At 45.6% G+C, this 25,780-nt stretch overlaps 1 protein-coding gene across 2 annotated transcripts in view; it reads right to left on the reverse strand.

Annotated features, from left to right (window-relative positions):
• Positions 1–8,649: 8,649 nt before the first annotated feature.
• Positions 8,650–25,780, reverse strand: part of CCDC71 (coiled-coil domain containing 71) — a 171,308-nt gene continuing 154,177 nt past the window's right edge. For both annotated transcript variants that reach the window (XR_015300100.1, XR_015300101.1), the window contains exon 4: positions 8,650–9,756. The gene's annotated coding sequence lies outside the window, so the exon portion shown is untranslated. The remainder of the gene's footprint in view (positions 9,757–25,780) is intronic.

Here is a 25,780-nt window from a genome sequence, read left to right on the forward strand (position 1 = left end):
TGGAGAGGACGCGGGTGGCTTCGGAGATGGTGCGGGCCATTAAGTGGAGGTCTATTGTTATGGGGCTGACGGGGTCCTAGTCATAGGCTGTTAATGAGGCATGCTGTACCATGTATGACGCCCTTAAGGGTTGAGCTTGAGCATTGTCTTTCTTTTTAATGCTGCATTTGTCTATGAGGGTGAAGTCAGAGGATGGAGATGTGGGCATGCTGGATGGAAGAGCTGGTGAGACGTTCTGGGAATTTGTTGATGAATCCTTGTTCTGGGTGCTGTAGAGGCGGTGGAAGGAATGTGATAGACTTTGTTGCAGGCAGAGAAAGGGGCACCAAGTTTCTTGGCTGTGTCACAGGATCCAGTTTTGGTCTGGGAATACTCGAGAGAATTCTTTGAAATGTATGTCAATGCTGCAAGGAGATCCAGTTAATTTCCAGAGTGCACAAGGTTTTAAAATGTCTTTAAGGTGTATAAAATTGAGGAGTAATCGAGATTAAAAATTTTAGATTGTGGAATGAAAAGTAGGAACTTAAACGTAAGAGTCCTGAAAAGGAAGGATGGATTGGATGTTGATCTAAGCAGGAATTATACAGATGAGGGTTTATAGGGCACATATTTGGAAATAGCTGGCACAAAATAGTAAATTCAAGCACTGCGTTATCAGATTGTGTGCAAGGCAAAGTAGGCCGTGTAAGACTAAACAAGCAGTGAGGTGGCTGAAAAGGATATGGTGGAAGTAAATGTCAGCAATGTGGCGCTGCAAGTTGTTGACTTTAAACGGTAGAATTAGGAATTCCTCTCCCTCCAGAATTGTGACACTGTACTGGGCAATCGGTTTCAAAATGTGGAGATCAATGAATTTGTGTACCTCGCCTTCATTGTCCCTCAATTTAGATGTTCTATGTTCACCCTCGCCTTCGTTGTCACTCACTTTGGATGTTCTATGTTCACCCTCGCCTTTGTTGTCACTCACTTTGGATGTTCTATGTTCACCCACGCCTTTGTTGTCACTCACTTTAGATGTTCTATGTTCACCCTCGCTTTCGTTGTCACTCACTTTAGATGTTCTATGTTCGCCCTCGTTGTCACTCACTTTAGATGTTTTCTATGGTCACCCTCGTCTTCGTTGTCACTCACTTTAGATGTTCTATGTTTGCCCTCGTCTTCGTTGTCACTCACTTTAGATGTTTTATGTTTCTATGTTCGCCTTCGTTGTCACTCAGTTTAGATGTTCTATGTTCGCCCTCGTTGTCACTCACTTTAGATGTTCTATGTTTCTATGTTCACCCTCGCCTTCTTTGTCACTCAGTTTAGATGTTCTATGTTCACCCTCACCTTCGTTGTCACTCACTTTAGATGTTCTATGTTCACCCTCACCTTAGTTGTCACTCACTTTGGAAGTTCTATGTTCGCCCTCGCCTTCGTTGTCACTCACTTTAGATGTTCTATGTTCGCCCTCGCCTTCGTTGTCACTCACTTTAGATGTTCTATGTTCGCCCTCGCCTTCGTTGTCACTCACTTTAGATGTTCTATGTTCACCCTCGCCTTCATTGTCACTCACTTTAGATGTTCAATGTTCACCCTCGCCTTCATTGTCACTCACTTTAGATGTTCAATGTTCACCCTCGCCTTCATTGTCACTCACTTTAGATGTTCTATGTTCACCATGGGAATTTCTTTTTAATGAACTAACTGATCACAAAAGCTAATGGAAGAACCGTAAACTCTTGTATATAGACACCTAAAGGCAGTTGTTGCTTTTGAGAATAACCAGTTGATGTTCAGACTTGCTCCTGTTTTTTATGTAATAGGTCATACGGAGTCCTAGCAAGGCTTACCAAGCGATATAGAGGCTGGCATGATGTGCAGGAATTTTATAATGATAATAAAGGAAAACGTTTTGTTCTTGGTGGAAAAAAATGCATGAGAAACAGAAACTCTTGGGTTTAATCGCCAAAGCATTGGCATTTGTGCAACACGTGATTAGTGTGGTGTCTCTGTCCGTGTTTTGAATCATTGGGGCGTGGACACAAAAATGAGGGAATGCTCAACGGGCTATTGGTGTTTTATTTCACAAACACTAGGATGAAATGAAAATTGCCTGACTCGGGAACAGCATTGCACTGCCTGTAAAACCGGCAGAGGAGTTCGCAATTTATGGCTTAAAGTTCCGATTGGTCCAGGTTTCTCATCTTTGCTTAAATAAACATCTGTCCCTGCATTTCACACTGCTTTCCTCCCACGTCCCAGACGATTACCAGAGTCCCCTGTGGAAAGGTTGTGTTTTTAGCACGGCACAGAAGTGTTCCTACCCTTTCTATTGCATGTTCGGGTTTAGCACGGCACTGTGGCGCTTCCTCCTGCTGCATGCAGAGCTCGGATTTCCCCTCTGTGCATGGAATTCCCAGATCCCACATTTTGCAACAATTAAAAAAAAACTTTAAAAAAACGACATCTACCTTTCTAGTTTTTGAGCGCAAGAGTTCCTTTGTAGGTGGATGATGGCTTCTCTAGCACTGGTAGTAGCTGGAACAATGCAACAAACGCCATGACTGAACTGGAACACTCGCTCAAGCGGAAGGTGCCTAGTTCTGACAGAGGGTGAGACGAGGTTACCTTTTTAGGTCGAGCCTCCCAGCGTGCATGCGCTGCTCTGCGAGCCAAGGTGTATTCAGTGCATGGGTTTCAAGCCAGCTCATCGCTGTTCATTGGTTGTTCCAGGTGGCTTTCTAAATTACTTACCTTTGAATGGAAAATCGTTCCCATGTGTCCATTCTTTTAGTCTGTCGTTCTCTCCCATAGCGACTGGCCCCGTTACAGGGCTCATTTTGCTTCTATGTCATGTTGTTTCGCACACTATTTTTTCGATTGCCTGCTTCATGTTCTGAAAATGTTGCAAATGCGAGCAGCTGACCAGTTTTACTGCTTTCTACTCACACCCACGGTTTGTGTGTTCTCCCCTTCACTCCTTAGCTTTCACTTACGATCTACAGACTCTGGGTCACTGACTAGCGAGCGGAGCAGTCACAGTTAGAATGTTAGAAATGTGACTTCATTCTCTAGTTCTTTCACCCTACCATATGTTTTTAGCATTATGTTTCACTCACCCGGAGCTCCATTGCTCAGTTTCTGTAAACAGGACTGTAGATCGTGTTCTTAATCTGGTCACAAATGTGGCAGATGTCTCTCTATTCCCAGTGGTAAATCCTCATTCTTAGTCTAGCCAGTGCTACTAGCTGATTCCAGTGGTAATTCCTCATTCTTAGTCCTCTAGACAGTGCTACAGTTGCTTTGATGGTCCCAGTAGTAATTTCTCATTCTTAGTCGTCTAGGCAGTGCTGCTAGCGACTACTCTGGTTCCTTCAGTAATTCCACATTTAAGCCCTCTAGGCAGTGCTGCAGCGGTGTCACTGTTCCCAGTGGTAATTCCTCATTGTTAGTCCTCTAGGCAGTATTGCTACCTACTTCTCTGGACCCGTGGGTAACTCCTAATTTCTCTACACTGTGTTGCTACCTGCTTCTCTGGTCTCCTTGACAATTCCCCATTTTTATTCCTCCAAGCAGTGCTGCAGCTGTGTCTCTGTTCAGACATACACTACACTGTAAACAAAAAGCACATCGGTAAAAGACATGGTCATGGACAACGCCAATAGCTCTGACAAACGTGAGACCTATTGAATAGTAAATGCTTGTTTCTTCAGTGGGCAACCAGACCTTCAAGAAGCGCTTTAAATTCAGCAGTTAGAGGAACGGTTCTGCTCCAAAGGAGATAGAAGAAATACTTGAGTCAAGTCTCAGAGAACCTCCAGAGACACGTCGGGTCCAATTTTCTACAAACTTCTTTCAACATGCTGAAACCCTACGCAAAGGGACTGAGCAGCAGCTGATCCATAAGCCCTGAGAATATCATGAAATATTTCCTATAAGAGCGTCCTGTTAAACAGTATCCCCTCTTAGTATGCGGTCTGTCACAATTATTAAATTAATGCAGACGTACAGGACGACAGGAATAAGACAGAACTACTCCTCACAGAAAAGCTCAAGATTGCATCTGGTCTGATATCCTGCTGTACTTGACCTCTCAGAGACAGTCATTGAGTGTGGTTTTAGATATTCGCCATATTTGGCAGGTTCTCTGGGTACTCCATCAATTGGGGCAAATGTTTGTGGTTTGTTTTGGCTGGGGAGCCGCCAATCCCACCGCGGGGATGCCGATTACAACTATGCTCAGATGGCTTTAAATATCTGAACCCATCACTCCGTTATTTCCAAAATGTACTCCCCCACCCCCCTGGCCAGGCTGCGCAAGGTCATAAGTAACTGGAAATCTCTCCCTTCTGGGAAAGGCGGCCCTTTTTAAGATATGTCATTGCCTCGGTTTACATATGCCCTGCAGAATTCCTTAGCCCTGGTCCCAGCGTTCTACTTCAGAGAGGTGGAGAGCCTCCAACGTGACTAGCTATGGAGTGGAAAGCCACGTATTGCCCTTAAAAAGCGCACTTTAAATTCGGGCATTAGCCTCCCCGACATTAAGAAGTATTATTGAGTGGCCCATCTGGCGGCCATAAACCATGGCACTTACACTCTCCCCGGGAACCCAGGCTATACAAGGGACAGGTGGCTCCCACCGGGTAGGAACTATAATAGAGCCCTCTATTCCGGGCCTCGCCGCTTTGACCTCATGGGTCCCACCGAACATACAGTCTGGCACACTGCTACCAAATGTCTCTGATGGAGTCGCAGGCTCACTCTCGCGACGCAACTGTGGGACTCCGAACAACTGGGTAGCTTGTGGAAAAGCAAGGGGTTCGACAAGTGGGACCTAATAGGAACCTCGCAAATACGTGACCTATAGGATAAAAATGATGTTAAATCATTCTCCACCTTACAGCAGTTGGACTTAGCAAATTCGGAATTTTTCTGATACACACAGGGCAGGCATGCTTTGCGTTCCCATATGCAACGTGGTAACACCCCTCCTGAATCCTCCCCACTAGAGGACAGAGTTTTAGATGGGTCTTGTCCCCAATATCTCTATATCCCTAATATATGAAACTGATAAATAACACGTCGGACCCCCTCCAGTCGCTTCGGGAGAAGTGGTCCAGGTATGGAATTGAGATGGATGAGGAGGATTGGTGTCAGTACAACGCAGATTTTTACAACGCATTCCGTTACAACGGAATTTTTACAACGCAGGATCCATTACATCGGATGCCATTACAACGCATGGCATTACATAGCAGATGCTATTACAACGCATACCATTACATCGTAAGTATAGGTAAGTATACCTTTTTAAAAAAAATGTTATTAAGTTAATTTAATTAATTTAATTAAATTAATTTAATTAAAATACATTTTGAAATAGCCATTAATTTAATTAAATAAAATAATATCTATTTAATAAATGTAATTTTAATAAAAAAAGGAAATAATTTAATTTAATTAAAATAATGAAATTAATTTAATGTACATATTTTTATAATTGAAAATAAATTAAATTAATTGAAATAATTTATTTAATTTAATTAATTTAATTTAAAAATGTAATTAATGTAATAAAATTAATTTAATTTATTAAATATATTTTAATTAATTTAAAAATGGTAAATATAATTTAATTATCCCAAAACACAAACCTACCCCTGAACCCTACTATACCCCTGTACCCCAAAACCCAAACCCTACCCTAAAACCTAAAAACACCCCTGTACCCCAAAACCCAAACCCTGCCCTAAAACCTAAAAACACCCCTGTACCCCAAAACCCAAACCCTACCCTAAAACCTAAAAACACCCCTGTACCCCAAAACCCAAACCCTACCCTAAAACCTAAAAACACCCCTGTACCCCAAAACCCAAACCCTACCCTAAAACCTAAAAACACCCCTGTACCCCAAAACCCAAACCCTAAAAACACCCCTGTACCCCAAAACCCAAACCCTGCCCTAAAACCTAAAAACACCCCTGTACCCCAAAACCCAAACCCTGCCCTAAAACCTAAAAACACCCCTGTACCCCAAAATCCAAACCCTGCCCTAAAACCTAAAAACACCCCTGTACCCCAAAACCCAAACCCTGCCCTAAAACCTAAAAACACCCCTGTACCCCAAAACCCAAACCCTGCCCTAAAACCTAAAAACACCCCTGTACCCCAAAACCCAAACCCTGCCCTAAAACCTAAAAACACCCCTGTACCCCAAACCCCAAACCCTGCCCTAAAACCTAAAAACACCCCTGTACCCCAAAACCCAAACCCTGCCCTAAAACCTAAAAACACCCCTGTACCCCAAAACCCAAACCCTGCCCTAAAACCTAAAAACACCCCTGTACCCCAAAACACAAACCCTGCCCTAAAACCTAAAAACACCCCTGTACCCCAAAACGCAAACCCTTCCCTAAAACTTAAAAACACCCATGTACCCCAAAATTACTTAAATTAATATATTTAATTTATAATATTTAAAAACATAAATAAATATTTTTATTTATAATAATTAAATCAATTATATAATATTAAATAAAATAAAAAAAAATTATATACTTACCAATACTTACGATGTAATGGTATGCGTTGTAATACCATCTGCTATGTAATGCCATGCGTTGTAATGGCATCCGATGTAATGGATCCTGCGTTGTAATAGCTGCGTTGTAACAGCATTACGACGTAAAAGTTGCGTTGTAAGTGTTACATACCGGATGAGGAGGACTGGCAGGAGGCCGTATCTTCGCCTAGAGTCGTGGGAATACCGGCACGCCTCCGGCTAGTTCAGCTCAAAATCCTTCACGGGTTATATGTGACTGGTCCCCAATTGGTACGAATGGGGAAAATAGATGAGGGGAACTGTAGGCGTGGGTGTGGCCAAACAGGCACCTTCATGCATATAATCTGGGAATGTGCTAGTATTCACTCTTACTGGTGTAGCGTGCATGATGTTATTAACGCTGTCCTGTCCACACAGCTCACCCTGAATGCTTGTAGATGTTTGTTGAATATCTGGGAACCGAATGATTTGAATGACTGCCAGCTACAATGGGCCACTCTGGGGCTTATGCTTGCTAAAAGAAACATTGCTCAGAAGTGGGGGGCGTCAGCCTCCAGAGGTGGGCGATTGGGAGAAGGACCTTGACTGGTCAATGTCCAGAGAAAAAACTGTATGTAGCCCGTGGCTGCCCTAAGAAGTGGGCACATGTGTGGGGCATGTGGAATTCATATTGTGGGGACATATGTCAGCCACCTTTCTCCCCCATTGAGGAGGACCCCCCCCCCCCTCACCCTAGACGTTCCATATGACTTATATTTTTGCACTACTTGATGTACCCTGTCACCAATTTGTGATTCTCTTATTTCTTCTCTGTAATGTGATTGATATGCTGGTGCTGATTAATAAAAAAGTGTTATCCCCCCTCTCCCCCCCGAAAAAAAGATTGTATCTGGTCAAAGAATGTGGTATATAGGGCATTAAATATATTACACCAGAATGGGTACAAAGTGACGGGGATACTGAAAAGGCAGAAATGTTTGACTGTAATACCTCTTGTACTCATGTATGAGGAAACGGGTTGCAGGAAAAATAACGGGGGAGAAGACTAAAAAAAATAAAAAATAAAAGTTTGGCGATAATGTCACCTAAAAAAAAAAAAATATGAAAAAGCTACAAAAAACTAAAAATGTTGCATTTCATAGGGTAAAGGCACATACTGGGAGCATGGGTAATGGGGCACCCTCAAGCTTAAGTTTAAAAAAAGCTTAAAAGTGTAAAATTTACAATGAATTAGGAAAGGGGAGTTTTTTTTTTCTTTTTGTTTTTTTTAAAGGATGGAGAAGGTTGGTGATAAGGGCTGCTACCAGGTTGGTAGGAGTCGGGAATTGGTAGCATTAAAGGGTAGTTAAGGGCATTTAGTGATCAGTGAAGGTTAGCAATTTAGGGGTACAAAAGGTTTTTAGGGTTTCGTGTAAGGTAGCATTGGGGCGGTTCATAGTTTTTAGGGTTCAAGTAATAGTAGCATAAAATGGCAGTACGAATTTTGTAGGGTTCAGAGATGAGGAGTATTAAGGGATAGCAAGGGTTTTAGAGATCAGGGTAGGATGCCATTAGGGAATAGTAAGAGGAGTTTTTGGGATAAGGGAAATTCCGTGTTCAAGGGTAAAGGGGTAGTTCCAGGTTTTAAGGTTTGCGAAAGGGTAGCATTAAGTGGAAGTGCGGAATTGGAAGGGTTCAGTGACTAGTAGCATTAAGAGGTTGCTAGGGGCTTTTAGGATTCAGGAAGAGTAGCGTTGAGGGGGTGTTACAGATTTGGGGGATTCAGAAAAGGGCAGTAGTAAGGATACGTAACATAAAACAACAACTTTCAAAAAAATAAAATTGGCAGATAATAATGAAGGACATACCATTACCTCCACAATTTCAACTCAATTGCAGTGTAGCAGGCATTCTAAAAGTCGATTTGATTGCGTACAACCTTACAAACATTGCACCTAATGCCAATGCCAGGATGTCATGTTATAACGTACTTTCATATTATGACACAAACAACTTAAGGACATTTTTTTTGAACGGATAAAAAAGAAACTTTATTAGAGTCAACTAGAATGAAATATTGTATTATTTGGTTTTAAAAGAACAGTTGAAACGCTGGCATTCAATGCTCTGCAAACATACAAATTTTATTTGGGAAAACATACAGACACTGAAATGGTGACAAAAAAATTAAATGCATTATGTCGAAGTCAAACAGTTAAAGCTTTAACAATGAAGGCAAAGGATTCAGCAAGAATTATGGCTAAATCACATGTTCCTTATTCACTACAGTATATAAATTGGCTCATTGATTCTTCCGTCGATAAATATGGTCTTTGCTAAAGTGCTGCGAGATGGATGTAGGTTTGGAATTAAAAGTTAGGAAAGATGGCGCTTACACAACGGACATGTAGCCTTTCGTGCTCGGTCACAAAAAACAGTTACAAAAATAAACTCTGTCATATCTCTGCTGAAATTGTGATAGTTCTATAAAAATCTGTCTGCAAACACCTCGTCTTAAAACCAGCTTTTGTAACTTACTAATTTTGCTGATACATAGACCTACCTATTGTTTTCAAACTAAGCAGAACATGGCGGGCCTCAAGTAACACCGAAGGGAATGGGTTCTACAGGGCGAAGATCTCTAGAAACCTCGCGAACGGATTACGGCCAAGCCTTGATGACTAAATATCATATCACACTCTACTTCTACATATATTCCCCCCAATTGCCTCTTTGGTTAAAAGTTCCAAACTAATTTAATATCCTATTTCCTAGGACTTTCCTTTAAAGAACAATGACATACATACATACACATTCTTTCTTACTAAGACTTAAGCTCCATCCAACCCAAAAAAAGATCTAAATATGGACTTCTTTTCTTACTTTCAGGTGTGAAATGTATCTTCTAACGCGCACATATCCAGGGTGAACCTTGTGTTGGGGGGACTGTGCTGACCTCTAATTTATACTTCAAAGTAGAGAGAACACCATTTCAGCTGTGGAGCCACAGACCAACACAATTTAATAAAAATTCAATCCTATTTTCCTCAAAGGGGCATTTTCTGCAAGTGTTACTTAGTCCAGAGCTGGGTGTGTAGGACCACGAACGTCGCCGGTCCATGGTGCCGTCTGCTCTTGCTGGACCACTTCTAACTGTGTCAACCGCAGTAGTCTCAATCCAATGAACAGCCAATCACATCAGGCATCCGCATTTTGTTTCCTCATCCTTGTTCCTGGGCAGACAGAATGATCAAATGAGATAGTTATGCAAGCAGCTGTACAGGAGATAAAAATACAATTGAACTGTTTATGGAGGATTCTCCGTCACATTCTTTAGTACAAAAATATCGACCTGCAACAATATTGACGGCAAGATATCAACTTGCGCAATACCATCAAAGAAGCAACACGTCTACCAACATTGTCTATACTGTGCAAGCAGATACCTTGCAACAACATTCTTGCAAGCAATATTTCAGAGTTAATATCGTGGGACCACATCCTCCAGAACCATTTCTATACTGTATCACAAAGTATTGCTATCTTTCATTACAATGCAAGCTTTTTTTTTTTTACTTGTGTAGCTGCCTTTGTGTTTAAAGTCGTGCTTATCAGCAATTATTAAAGATTTATCCATTTTTATTTTGTCCAATTAAACAGTTTAAAAATATTCTTGCTGAAATTGGACACTTATGAATTGGTCACACTATTGCCAAAAATAACAAGAACCTTAAAAACCATAAATGCCTGTAACTTACTCCATAACAGTGTTTTACCGATAAAACAGGCACAGCGATATATGAAAGTCTAAACACAAAAACAAGCATTGGTATTGCCAATAGGTTAAGCATATGAATGCACTGTCAAGCCAGACCTAAACATCCAAGTAGGGTAAGGACTGCGTTCCTCCTACCATCTGTGCTGCTGCCAGAGAGAAACGCCAAACATTATCTAGTTATCTAAGACACTTTAATGGCATTCAATTGTCATGTGTGTGCTCCTGAAAGTTCAAGCAGCTGGATAAATAAACAAAATGATTACAACTGTGTGGAGGGCAAGCACTTTTTTGTGGAAGCCCACAACTTCAGCTCAGTCAAAACATGTAATCCTGGCTCCTGTGGGCGGAGCCAAAGCTCCTCTCCTGATGATTGTCCTAAAATTGTCTGAGGACAGCTGTGCTTTCGAGCTAGACCATAATGAGACCATAATCACAATAAGACACCGTCTTGTGTTATTCCTTCAAGACAGTCTTCAAACACCCTTTGGGATATTAAAAGTATTATTAATGGTTTATAGATGGTGCATTGGATCTCAGTTTATGGATTTAAGGAAGCCAAGCCAAGATGGCCGCCTGGTAGGAGCTCCTGTGAAGAGCTCCCAGTGCTTGGGATCCCTTGCGGGCTTCATCCCTGTTAGCACCCACCAGGTCACCAGTCCAACGGAACGAAATGTAACGGAACCGGAACGGAATCAAAAAAGCATCAAACCCGAACTGCATGATTATTGGCTCGACTGGGGTTTGGAGCCTGTGGAACTGCTGGACACTCGACCGAGCCTGTAATGCTGAAGCACTGGGAAGACGGCGAAGGACGCTAGATGTGGGGCCAAGACTAAACGGCACTGAAGCGGGTCGTGGCGGACTCCCCCCCCCCCCCCACCCCGCGCTGCCCGCTCTCTCTACAGCACCGGAGAGCACATCGGAGGACGCTGGGTTTTGGTCAGGTCTGAAAAGGCTCTGAAGCGGGTCGTGGCGGACCCCCCCACCCCCTGCATGGAGAGCGGCGTCTGAGATCTGTTGCTTAAATAGTCTGGAGGCTTGGCGGACCCCCCCCCCCCCCTCACCCCCTGCATGGAGAGCGCCGTCGGAGATCTGTACCTGTAATAGCCTGGAGGCTTTGGCAGTCTGAGGCGCCTGGCACGCCTGGAGGCACCCCCACGGGCACAGCGGTTAAGTCCGGAATCCTGCTGCAGGTCCGCGGTGAGCCTCACTTATCTGAGAGGCTCACTCGGCTGAACCTGTCCCTCTCTACATCGGACCCTCGGAAGCTGGAGGTGAGAGGGAGGGAGGGTGGAGACGCTGCCCAGGGAACCACCGGAGTGGAGTCCCTAGTCTAACAGCGAGACCAGAGGGAAACACACAGCGCCGTCAGGTGTGACGGAAGGGGCGGCAGCACTAAGGCTCAGAGCGCCCTGCAGGCAAGAGCGGGGATTCCTCCTCTGCGTATGTGACCCCCTACGATCCCCCCCCCCCCCCACCGGCTGCCGCCGGGACCTTGGGAGCAGGTCTCCGGTTCCTACAGTTCACAATTACCCCCCGCCCCACATCAGAGGATTCCCACAGTCTTGAGGGCAGTGGAAGGGCTCGGGACGCTGTTTAATGCACCAGGAAACCTGCAAACCCCGCGGAGATTCACGGGCGGCAGTGGACGCGCCCCCCCCCCCACTAACTGACAGGCTTCTCGACAAAAAAAGGTACTTCTTTTGACCATCGCTTGTACTTTTGCAAAACCCTTTGTTCAAAATGGCGGGGTGCTAAAAAGAAAGGCAATAAATCACCTCCTGTGCCTTCAGATGCCCACGAGGCCCCTGCAAGATAAGACTCCCTCACAGCAACTCAGGAACTGGGCTAGCTTGAAAACGAAACTGCCCTCCCTGCTCACAAAGCCACAAAAATAAAAAGAGGACTACTGTCTCTTCTCCTCATATGGGGCGGCCATTTTTGCCTAGTCTCTCTCTCGGGTGGCTAGCCGGGGTTTACACCCATGTGTTTACACCATTTTCTGGATAGAGTGTCTATATTTCTATTTGTATTATGTTCACTAGTAACATAATGCCTGTTCTCTCCTGCAGTATTATACCTCTACCTGTCTTTTTGACATTTTTGCAGTATTATACCTTTACCGGTCTGTTAGACATTTTTGTAGCTGGCGCTCTGTTCACTTTCCCATGTAACACACAGGCTGCTACCTCTTTATTTGGGTTCATACCTATGTGTATCCACTATCTCTTGTGTTAGAGACAATGTTTTTGCCTCTGTTAATGTTTAGACAATGTTTTATCTATATTATATTTTTACTTGTATCTTGTACACCTATAACCTGCACCCAATTCACTTTCTCTTTGTGACGCACCAACTGCTACCTCATGTACTCTGATTGCGCACTAATGTAAATGCTACCTCGTATATCACTATTATATTTTTACTTGTATTTTATACACTTGTGTAACCTGCACCCAGTTCACTTTCTCTTGGGACGTACCGATTGATACCTCATATATTTTGATTGCTCACTAATGTCACTAATGTCACTTTTGATTCTGACTGCTACCTCATATACTCAGTCTGCTCACCATTGTCACTATCGTTACATGTAATTTTTTGTTTGCACTTGTCTTTTGCTCCTGTTATCATTATTGTACACCCTCCTACGCCTACCTATACCCAACATGGATCTCATCGGCAAACACACATATAAAATCATCTACCCACCATTACCCAACAAAAAAGCCGCTAAGCGCTTTAAACATAACTTCCTTAGGACCCACCCTGAAACCCCCTTTGTCGACACCTATTTCTCATCGGTGAATGGATCCATGAATATTGACATCATCTTCCACACCACACGAAGAGTCCAATGGAGAAAAGTGTTCTGCACCTTACTCACCGTCTCCTCTACCAGGAAATCCGCTCATGGCTCAACACTCTCCATCACACCATCTCAACTCTTCCCAGGCAGAACCACCATCACTATCTACAATAACGGGATTGTCCTAATTCAATCCACAGACAGGAACCTGGAACTACTAGACAACATGTTCCCCACCTTCAAACAGCACCTCTCCAATCCACGGACCCCCCACTCACAGCACCCCCAGTCCTCTCATCCCCAAACGCACAGCCTCCAATCACAACCCAGCTAACATAGCTCAGCCCCAAAACGACACGCACCTCTCCGCTACCCCCAGCACCTTAACCCACCCACCTTCTGTAGCTACCCCACACTCCTTAATCACAGACATAGATCTCTCCCCCCTGCACCTTAATCACCCACCGACCTATTGTAGCTGCCCCACACCTCTCAATCACAGACATAGACCTCTCCCCCATATACACCAGCCGCACCCCATCACAGCTGAGGAACATCTCACAGCTCTCCCCTCCCCAATCCGCGGTAATCAGTCACCCTCCTGATCATACTTCCCATTGCATACCACCCGTTCATATCCCCCAAATTCCTCCATGCACTAGCGAAGATCACCCCCCTTTGCTCACTCCCGTTATCCCCACCCTCCTCACCCCCCACCACACAACCTCTGCGAACGTCGCAGATGCTGCTGTAATCGATCACCCATCCGATCTCACTTCCCCACACCCCTCATGCATTGGCGATTATCATCCCCCTTCACACATCACCAATACCCCCACCCTCCTTATTCCCCACCCCTCTCCTCACACAAGTCGCGCAGAACCCACCTCCACCACCTTGAGCATACCTCCCGCGTCCCGCGACATGACCAACCCTCACCCTCTCTCCCCCCCCACTCTCACTCTCCACTACCCCACCCCATCGGCCAGACTCACGGAACACACCACCTCCCTCAACATAACCCCTTATCCTTTATCCCCTCCCATTCTTAGCCCCCACCCCCCTATTGTCACTCCTTCCCCCTCCAGTCTACATTCATCCCTCAACTCACCCACACCGCCTACCACAAGCGCCATCACTCACGCTATCAACCGCCCCCTGTCCTCATCCCCGCCCCCTGTTCACAAACTCTCTCATCCTTCGAACGCTACCCCACCTACTCGGACCGCAGAGCCCTGCTCCATCGCGCGCACATCCCGTCACATTCGATCCAGTTCCCACCCCATTACCCGACTCAAACACTCACCCACTGCTCTCACTTCCAATTCCATCCCCAATCCAACACTGGACATGATCATCTCCACTCTCCTACAAGTCAAGGAAGAGCTCCACACCATCAAAGAACTTCTTCTCACACACCCCAGGCACCCACTACCCTACTCTTCCCCGCCCAACAAGGACTCCATTCGCCCCTCAAACCGTTCCACCTTGCTCTCCCCGCGCTGGCCCTCTATCCCTGATCGCAAGGCCTCCGGCCGTCCCCGTCGCACCCTAAACACCCTTTCGGGCCGAGACTTACACAATCTACTCTGCTCCTATGGCCCAGGTCCCACAAAACGCGCACCCACAACACACCTCCCCATACCCACGATTCCCACAAATCCCCTCAGGCCACCCACACTGAGCGACAGAAGTTCTGTCCCTTGTAATCTCAAAAATATCCCCCTCTCCTTAGAACATTCTCCCACCCTCCTCACCCCTAGACTAAAGTGTATCCTGCTCAACTGCAGATCGGCCCGGAGACACTCCTCTGGCGTCGCGGAGCTCATCTTATCAAGGGGCATTGATCTAGCCATTCTGACTGAAACGTGGTTAACTGAAACATCCACACCTATAATGGACATACTAGTCCCCCCCAACTATCGCATTATTAGACTCGACAGGAATGGCAAGATGGGCGGGGGCATCGCATGCATCTACAGGAGCAACCTAGCTGTCACTGAAGGCCCCTTCCCCTCTCTCTCCTCCTGCGAACTCATCTGCCTTGAGATTTCTAGTGAGGGCAAACCTGTGTGCTCCCTTCATGTTATTTACCACCCACCCGGTGATAACTTCATCTTCTCCCAACAACTAATGGACACGATATCCACCAACGCCGGTCGACAGCTCAATCAAATTTACCTGGGAGACTTCAACCTCCACTGGAATGACCAGAAAGACACTGTGGTGAAGAGCCTTAAGACTTTCCTCGACGCACTTGACCTCACCCAAATCTGCAACGGTCCGACACATGAAAAAGGCTCTATCATTGACCTTATCATCGCCAAAGAAGACTCTACCCAACTAGTCGCAATCGAACCATGTGACTGGTCAGACCACCACATCATCACCTTCTTCATCAACAAAAAAGTCAAACTTAACCCGGCGCAACCTGCCAAAACCAAGATTTGGAAGAGGGACCTGAAGAACCTTAACCCAAAGTCCTTGCCTGCCCACACAGGCAGTCTCCTTCTTCCCCTGACGGACGTCTCTGATGTGCATTCATTGACCAACCTCTACCTAGACTCCATGTCTACAATAATCAATGAAGCTGCACCCTTGCAATTGAAGAGTCTCCACCAAGAACTCGAACCCATGGTACGATGGCAGACTCAATGAAGACAGACGTGTGATGCGCTTAGCTGAGCGCGCGTGGAGATCGGACCCCTCAGCACTGAACCTTAGAACGCTTAAGAGTAAGAGAAACGCCTACTTCAGAAAAATCAAACGCTCGAAATCAATATTCTTTAGCCAACAGCTGGATCAAGCTAAAAACCGACCAAAAAAACTGTTCGAGTTAGTCAAAACCCAAACCAAAACGCAACCTCCACAACCCAACAACTTAACAAAGGCTATCCCAAGTTGCGAAGACTTCTCTGCTTTCTTCAAGCAAAAGAACGACACTATAAGAAGCGATCTCATCAAGGATGTAAGTCGATTCGCCGGCTCCATATGCATAACTAACACTCATGCTAAAAACAACGCTTCATGGACGTCCTTCGACACCTATTCCGAAGAATCAATTCACAAGCTGCTGGTCACCTTGAAACCCGCCAATCATCACACAGATCCCCTACCTGCCAATGCTGTTAAAGTCCTCACCCCCCTGTTCCTCCCACTCTGGACTAAAATCATCAACTGTTCCCTGCAACAAGGGCTCATCCCAGACTCCCTCAAGATTGGGCAAGTCACGCCTATACTCAAGAAACCCACAGCTGACCCAGCCGACCCAAACAACTATCGTCCTATCACCAATATCACCACTCTAGCAAAACTGTTAGAAAAATGCGTACAACTCCAACTGACAAAACACATTGAGCAGTTTGACCTCCTCAACTCTCACCAATCCGGATTCAGAGCAAAGCATAGCACGGAAACGGCCATGACACACAATAGATGATGCCCTCCAAATCCTTGATCACAATGAGTCTTGCCTCCTCATCCTCCTTGACCTTTCTTCAGCATTTGATACGGTCAAACACGAGAATCTTCTGGAGCTCCTAAATACCAGAATGGGCATATCCGGGACGGTTCTCAAATGGTTCACGTCCTTTCTGCACAACCGTTCTCAGAGGTTCAAGATCAACAACGCACTGTCCTCGCCTGTGCCAGTAACACTGGGCGTTCCGCAAGGTTCCTCCCTATCCCCCACATTGTTCAACCTCGTCATGGAACCACTCACCACGTTGCTTCAATCTTCTAAGGTACATTTCCATATGTACGCCGATGACACTCAGCTCTGTTGAATGCCACACTAAGAAACACCCAAGCTTGGCTGGCCGACAATCACCTCAAACTAAATGCTCTGAAAACTGAGTTCCTTCTGATCTCTCCTCCTGCGAAAAAGGCCATCACCCAAACCTGGCTCAATCATCAAACCGCTCTCAATGTCCAACCCACCATCATGGACTCAGCGAAATCCCTTGGCATCACACTGGACTGCAATTTCGACATGCAGCAGCATATTAGCATAGCAACTAAAGGAGCCAACTTCCAAATCAACACGTTGAGAAAACTCAAACCCTTCCTACCACCCAAGGACTTCCAAACTGTGGTACAAGCCTTAGTCATTCCTCGCATAGACTACGGAATTGTGGCTCTCAGCGGGCTCCCCCTGACAACAACGGCTCCCCTAAGAGCCTCCCTGAACGCGGCCGCGAGACTCATCACTGGCTCAAGAAAACACTCACATATATCCCTGACTTAAAAGCCCTAAACTGGCTGCCTATTGAAGCCAGAATTCAGTTGAAAATTGCTTGTATGACACACTCGGCCGTACACCACAAGGCACCCAACTACCTCTCTCATAAGCTGACCATATCAGGAGGCTCAAGATCCAACAGAAGCACAAACACTCTCCTCCTGAAACCACGGAGATTCCGGAAGGAAAAAACATACAAACGCTCCTTCTCTGGAATGGCACCTAGGATCTGGAATGCACTCCCGCCAGAAATCAGGCTTATCCCGTCCACTATACTCTTCAAGAAAGAGGTGAAGGCCATCCTTATGGCTAAATACACCTGAACACTATTGATACTGGAACAATGACAGTATTTGGCTCCCTCATTATCGGCTGTCTGAATACTTACCTTTGTACACTAGGACTCGAGTGCCTCAATAACCTGCAACGCACCCACTACTGACTACTGCTTTGCTGTCAACATTGTGTTTACTCACCCTCTGGGGTGCTATAATCCTATCCGTTTAGACATTGTACTGCTTTCATATTATTGTTTCTTGATTGTTATTACTCTGTATACTCTTGTATGATTGATACCCTATTCTAAACCGTCCACCCTGTCGTCCTCATTATGTGGAGCATGTTGAAGCCCCCGAACAGCATCAGAAGTCGATTCTACAATAGGACTGGCATTGGTGAAGAGACTTGAGCTCCTCCAAAGTTGGTTGTACCTTGTCAAACCCACAAAAAGACACAGACCTGGTCCGGGCTGAGTTGGTTCCAGATCGGAGACAGGTGTCGGCTTCAGCTCTGGAGTAGGCACCACTGAGGTCAGAGCAGGCGCCAGAGCAGTCGGAATCAATAGGGCCTCCACCACAGTAGTGAAGCTATAGGCCAGCACAGATGAGGACCGGATGGAAGTCCATCTGAGTCCGTCGGCATTAGGACAGGCCCCGTGAACAAAAGCCCGACTGTGGGTCTCTGTGGCTAAGATGGACTTGAACGCTGTCTACAGTGAGCTGGCATTGTCCTACAGAGCTGCAGCATGGCCTCCAGTAAGGCTTCTATCAGCAATAAACCCTGACCCGGCACACTTGGGCGTGCTGCAGCCAGTTTCGGCATGGGTTCAGAGATGGAGGATGGAAGCAGTCAGGTCCTTTGAATGCTGAATGACTGACTTCTGTCTGAAGCAGAAGTAATGGGATGGTGACAAGTCACTCTTGGACACCTTGCATTTGTCATGATGAGTGTCTCTCTTATTCATCTTTGGTTTACCCGAGGAGAGTGGCTTAGAGGGAGACTGGGAACTGGTATGGCAGCTGCCTCAAGAGTTGGAGTGGGAGCAGGTTCACTGCTTGGGGTGTGTCCTAGGTAGAAACGGGAACACATGCACCCGCGGCCGGCAGGCTCGCGGGAGCGTAGGTTGGGAATACAATTAAAAGGTAGGAACCTTTACCGCAGGTTCCGCGCTGCTTCCGAGTCCGCTCCTGGCTGCGTGTTCTTAATCCGGGTGGAGGAACAGGAAGCAACCAGCAGGCAGCCTCCCGCCACTACCCTAGACTAAGCTCACACACCCGGACTTGGTTGCAGCGCACATAGACCTTACACTGCCGCACACAGAGGAAAAAATTAGAGGGAACATTGGTCCTGGGACATGTTTATTACGTCTTGCCTGGCGCAGAGTAGATTTGTAATGTCCTGCCTCGGGGCATGTGCTCTGACCTTTAAAAAAGTGTATGTTTATTTGATTTGTCCCCAATTGGAATAACCTGATTTACTTGAAAGTCCCTACTATATGCTACCAGGGGTTCCCAGGGCTTGTAGGCTGAAATCTCTCTCTTGGATGGCAGCGCTAGTTGTGCCCCCATGGGTACCATAAGGAAAAACATGCCACTGCAGACTGAAAGGCCGGGTTAAAACGGTTAACTCGACTTTGACATTTAAAGTAATGACAAAGCCCAAACCTCTCTTTTTAATGTATGTAACTCACCCCCAAGGCAGGCCTAATGAGTCCTAAGACAGGGTGATGTGTGTTAATCTATGGAAGATGTAATTTTACAGCAAAAACCTTAAATCGTCAATTTTACTGTGGAAAGGCTAGTAGCCCCATTTGCAAGTAAAGGGTTTCAGGCTAGCACCCCAGCCTGCTAAATTCTGAATGGGACTACTAAGGTTGGTACTATTTGGTACTAAAAGAATCTGTGCATTAAATCCGATTTATTGGTTAAATCAAATTTAATTTCACTGGTGTGCAAAGTGGCAACTTTAGAAGTTACCACTTTAGTTGCCCAACATTTTCAGTTATCCTTTATTGATGTACATGGGGCTTGTCCTGCAGACGGATTTCTGCCCTCTTGGGGTGACTTGCTAACGATTCCAAGGAAAGTAGGTAAGAGGGGCCTGCATGGGAGAGAGGTGTTACCTCCTTCCTTGGAGAAGCCACTCAGATGTTAGCAGGGGCGGCTCCTCCATGTGGGCAGAGGAGTGTCGCCCCACTGCTTTCTCGCAGAAACATAACCTGGTATAAATACCATTTCATGTTTCTGCTTCTCGCATTCGAGAAAGCAGAAGTGTTTGGTTGGCGGTGGGCGGTCCAGCTGTAGGACAGGGGAGGAGTGGCTTGCCCACTCTGAAGGTGCTGAATGTTTGGTCGGCCCTCTGGGGCTGACCAAACCAGTCATGCGCATTCTGCCTTTTCTCCATTCCTGGCTGGTCTGCGTCCTTACCATTCACAACGCTGCCATTGAGGAGGGGTGAGGGAGGTTTCCTTCTTCCCGGAGAGGACTGGGTGTTAGCCCAAAAGACAAGCTTCATTGGAAAGGCTGCCTTTGAAGGGCAAATGGGTAACACTCAGGAAAGGGGCAATCTATTGTTTAACCAGACTGGCTGGCACTGGGGACAGGAGAGGAAAAGCCAATTGTCAAACTGTTTTTCCCAGGGGCGTGTAGCCTTTTTGCTCCCACATCTCTAGGGGTGACATAAGGAGCTCTGAGTGTCTACAGAGGGGTCTTGCCCTGTTGCGATTGGGCATAATGGTGCATCCCGCGAAAGTCAGATGCCAAACTTCCCAGTAAGTAGTCACCGGCTACCCAGTATTGTTAGATCTCTGGGATCCGCTTAGCGCCATGATGCTCCTTGGAGTGACTGTCGCACTCTACAAGTGTACTTTTACATTACATTACATCAAGAGGGAGGTAACCTGGTTGGCCATGAGCTATCAACTGCATCCTACCCTGAGAGCATTTTCTGGAGATAAATAGGGTACACCTGTCATTCAGATATCAACCAACCTGGAAGAAGAACCAATTAAGGAACGCCCTGCTGCACCAAGGGACCATCAAAGAGGCTTCACTGTCGAAAACTGCACCTAGTGGCTAGTGAAGAGAGGGACTGTGCCTGTTGTGTCCTCCTCAAAGAGGGGCTGTCTCCAGAGCCCGGTCAAGCCAAGAGACTCCAAGGGCCAGTCACTGGCCTCCTGTTCGCAGCACAGAGACACAACAGTTGAAGAATCCTGCTGGGGCAAATTGGTATCCCGCAGTCCTGAAGCTGCTACCACCGCCACCATGCAGCACCTGGGACCAAGAGACAGAGTTGCACCTAAGTCTGCTGAGCCCAGGATTGTTGTTGGAACTCCTGGAACCCTTAGAAGGCAAGTTATCAACCCAAGAAAGATTGACCTGTGGTTGTGACACCAGGCAACTAGAAGTTAAATGGTGACTGGACTTCGGCCAGACCATAGAGACACTTGTGGGACTTCCACCCTGCAATCGGGGTCCCCGCAAGTCCACTACAGCAGTTATGCTTTCCTGTAAAAATCTAAGAATGCAGTAGAGTGTACTTTTTTCAGATCACTATCAATATGTGCCCATCAATATGTGACCAAAGATCCTCACAATTCTTGCCGTTTGCACCATCACTCAGCAAAGGTTCTGTCAATGGTTGCCACATGGATAATACAGCATTCATAGCCCCTAGGACTGAGAACCACCAGCTACATGACACAACTGAGACGACTCTTACTTTGAGGCTACACAAAGCACAACATGAGAAATATTTGCGTTTTAGTTTCTGCGCATAACAAAACAGTGCACCAGAATGGACTAAAAATTCAATAGCATTCTTCTTTAACTCTGAAGATTGTAAAGATGCTTTCAGCATACGATCTAACTAGTGGCAAGAATCTCTTACAGGGAAGCACTTCAGCTCAGGTATCGATTTTGACAGGTCATCACACAACATTTTATATACATAGCTGAATCACTGCAAATACAAACAATATCACTCCAATCTTTGTTGAACTTGGTAAGAACTTTTTACAACAGCATTTCAAGTGACACTGCGTTCCATGTTTTCCAAAAGTCTGGTGTGATGTTTTCACCAGTATCCCAGATACTTTGTGACTGCACTCACATATACCTGTGACTATACCTTGCATTGAATATTTAAAGCCTGGGGTGTTTGGCAATTCACCTACTATCAATACTGACTCACTAGAAAAGGGGGCTGATGTATGAAGGGTTTTTACCCATTCTCTGTGGGTAAATGCGATGGCACATATTGGAAAAGATTCCTATGAAACCTATATTTTTCCTATCAGTGAAAGACTGAAACGTAGCCCAAAAAATCAAATATGATTTAGATACCTGATTCTCTACAATTTATAAAAATAAATAAAAAATACCCAAAACATGCTTCTAACCCCTGTATCTTTAGACCAAAGACCACAAAACTGTAAAAAGGAAGAGGAAACAATATTTTAGAGACATCCCTAAACAACAAAACTCAAATAGTATAATGTTAGCCACGTTTTTCCTACTGCTACCTTATATAACAAAGTTACCTTGTATTGGCCCATTTAGGAAGGAATAAAAATGACTCTTTTCCTTTCTTTGAATGGCATTTAGTTTGTGGTTGTGCAGGGTTTTTTTCAGTGTTTATATGTGTACACTGGTGAGGGCGATATCCCTTCCGGTGGGGCTTTATCAGTTATTATAGGTTTAAACCTAAAACCGGACAGCCTAAATATGTCTAAACACATTGGCACATCTAATAGCTGATGTATAGGTGAGAACTATTGGCTTTGCTAATGAATGTTGATGTATGTAAGTCACCCCTATGCAGACCCCCCAGGATATTGCGGCATGGATTAGCAAATTTAGCGGCACAAATATGGAAATTTAGCGGGACAAATATGGAAATTTAGCGGCAATTTTGCGGCACTTTATGTTACTCATAATCATTTATTTTCAGCCTGAAATCAATGGAAACTATTTAGCAGAGTATTCTACTTTGAATTAGGCATGTTTAAAGTATCTGTAGCTCTACAGAAGCAACGCTCCAGTTCTAACCTCATAGGAGGAAGATCCCTGGGATGTTCTAGCACCCATGAATGCACCCCTTCCGGGGCACCGCTTCTTCCTGGATCCGTGAGGCAGGACACCTCTTCCTCAGGCTCCCTAGGACGAAGGTTCGTAGTGACTGATCCCAATAAGTGAACGAGACTGCAAAGGGAGGTCACCTCCTGCTTACCTGGTCCAGTCCTCATAGGAGGACTTGAGCAACATCTTCGTGCTCCCCGCCATTTTCTCCGTATGACTTGCCTCTTCTTCTAACGTTCTCTTCCGCCATTTTAGTGATCTCTCACTGTCCTTTCGACTTTCCGATTGTCTCTCCTGTTGCCTCTGACACACTCCTCACTGTCTTTTTCACCACTTTCTGCTTTCATCTCTCGTTTATCTCACGTGCTTGCCTTCTCTGTGACTCTTAGAGTATATCCAGTCCTTTCCCTTCCCTATGTATATAGAGATAGCTCTAATCACTAGTATATGCTGTAGAACGTTGTGCTCTCCACCATTCCTATGTGACTCTTAGAGTATATACAGTCATATCCCTTCCCTATGTATATAGAGATAACTCTAGCGACTAGTCTCCCATGTGATTGTTAGAGTATATCCATGTGTATCCCTTCCCCCATCTCTATATGACGTGCCTCTTCTACTAACTTTTTCTTCCGCCATTTTAGTGATCTCTCACTGTCCTTTTGACTTTCCTACTGTCTCTCTTATTGCCTCTGACCAGTATAGGCCTAGAGTATATCCATTTGTATCTCCTCCTCGTGTGATTCTATCTCTTGTACATTTGCAATTTTTTTCTTTTCTAATTGCACCTTTTTGTAACGCGTGTAATCCTAAGTCAGCTGAAATTCCAGGAGCCTAGTCCCGACAGCTCGACGACTTTCGGAGGGCTGGATGAGGTCCCCCGCTACACGGCGGAGGAGGGCACTGGACATCGAATGCTGTCTTATGTAAAGCGCTCTGATAACCTAATCGGTTCAAGATCCTGAAATGTGCAACGTAACTGATTCTATGTAAACTGCTGTGACAACATGTAACGGAACTGGTGCTATGTAAAGCGCTCTGATAACCTTATCGGTTCAAGTTCGCGTTATAGAAAACTCTAAATAAATAAATAAATTCTTGCAACTCACTGTCTACGGAATCTCATATTGATGTAAGAGTCTTGCTTATCCTACCTACTGTTTCTGTAAAGCGCTCTGATATCTGCAAAGATCTTGTTCGCGCTATATAAATAAATAATAAATAAAATAAGGAAGTGGATTCAAACATGACATGAGACAACCAACAACCAAGGCCAAACACACACAAGCAGCTGCTCTCAATTCCACACTTTCCAGCCTCCCCGCTCCATCTTTCCGCATTGTTCCTCTTCCATAGTTCCTCATTCACTGCTCCTTGTTTCTCATCACTCATTCCTCGTCTCTCGTTCTTCGACACTCACTGTTCAGCCCTCACTTCTAGAGAGAGAAATAAAATGGACAAATGACCGAGTTCTAGAATGAACAGTTGCCCATTTTAGGCATCCTATCCTCACCGCTCACCATCAGGCCCCTCTACTGATGATGAGCGAAAGTGCTGTTGTCATTAGTTGAGCTCAACATATACAAACATTTCAAGGCTCCAGACAACTTGCCGCTGCCGGTGTGGCCAGTGACACAACTTCCGAACATACCATTCTACAGTCATTAACAATGGAGGCAGCTCAATCAAGGGACTCCGCTTACATGCACTGAAGTGGAAACATGCGCGTGGCCCAGTTTGCTGGATAAAGACAAAGGGTGTGCATGCTGTGAGCATTCAAGAGGGGCAACGGCCTCAAACATACAACTGCTGCTTTTGAAGCAAAGACTTTACTGGCCAGGTCTGTCAACAGCAGCAGAACAGTGAATACAACTGACAGCCGTCCAGGTTACTGTCTAAGTGGGGGCGGCCCAATCCTCGAGCAGCGCCTTCATGTAGAAGTTCGCTCTGGAACTTCACAGCAGAGGATCAGTTCTCCATTAGGAGCGCCTAGACGCCCCTTGATGTGACTGTTTGAATGACTTATCCTTATGGCAGCAGTTTCAACATCCCTCAAGGAAGAGGATTAGACACCAGCATCCCCCTCCTTCAGGTAGCCAGGGTTGTTCCCCGTGGGATTGCTTCGCTTCTGGATTAATGAGCAGATGTGGCCAGCCTCAGAGGTCCCTTGTAGACCAGATGTGAGAATAGATGCTCGCTGTAGACTTCCCTAGAGGAGAGAGCTTTGTCCTAAGCGGATCCTCCCTGGAGATGAAAGTCACCATGTGCGCCTTATGATGGAGCCAAGCCATGATAGCACAAGCCATCTTTGCAGGCCAGACTAAAGAAGGAACTTCAAACAAAGGCAATCACCAGAACTGACATAGCATCACCGGATGCCTCATCTATCTTTAGATGTGCAGCCAGCATCCGCCGGAGTCACACTCCAGCTTTTTGAAAGCAAAACTCTAGCAAAGCTGGGACTGCCTCTGTGGAGTGGCATTTCTACTCACAAATGATCTCTCACCATTTAAGCTTCCAGACCACCAACATTGTCCGGTTTCTAAAAACGTTCTGTGATAACAGTTAGGACCTCCTGGAATGCATGCCCTTAAGCTAGCTACTGGCAACTCGTATCACAAAATAACACACAATAACAAAGGCCAAAGAGCCTACTGGCCAGTTTAGCTCCAACAACCTTATACGTGTCAACTTTTCCAAGTAAATATCTAATAAGAACAAACTACTTTCCTACACCAAACTGTTCAGTCAAGTCATAGGTGCAGCTACCCTCACTAGACACATAGGGAATTGTGTGGTTTTTCCAGACTGTGAATACTAAAGGCCTGGAAAGACAAGCACATTTACACACGCAAAGGCCACTAGCGCGAGCAAGTCACCCAAGTGCACTGGTGACATGTGACCAAGTGCACATGTATATAAGTGTGTCGGAGTGTGTGAGTGAGTGAGAGAGAGAGTGTGAGTGACTTCAAAAGCATGAACCTAACCAGCAAGCAACGCGGCTTGCACAAAAGTCTAGCCCCACTGGGAAGACAAAGGGGCAGAGGGCACAAGGAGAAGTGAGAGCCAGTGG

This window comes from Lissotriton vulgaris, chromosome 9 (genome assembly GCF_964263255.1).
Source record: "Lissotriton vulgaris chromosome 9, aLisVul1.2, whole genome shotgun sequence".
Taxonomy (NCBI): domain Eukaryota; kingdom Metazoa; phylum Chordata; class Amphibia; order Caudata; family Salamandridae; genus Lissotriton; species Lissotriton vulgaris.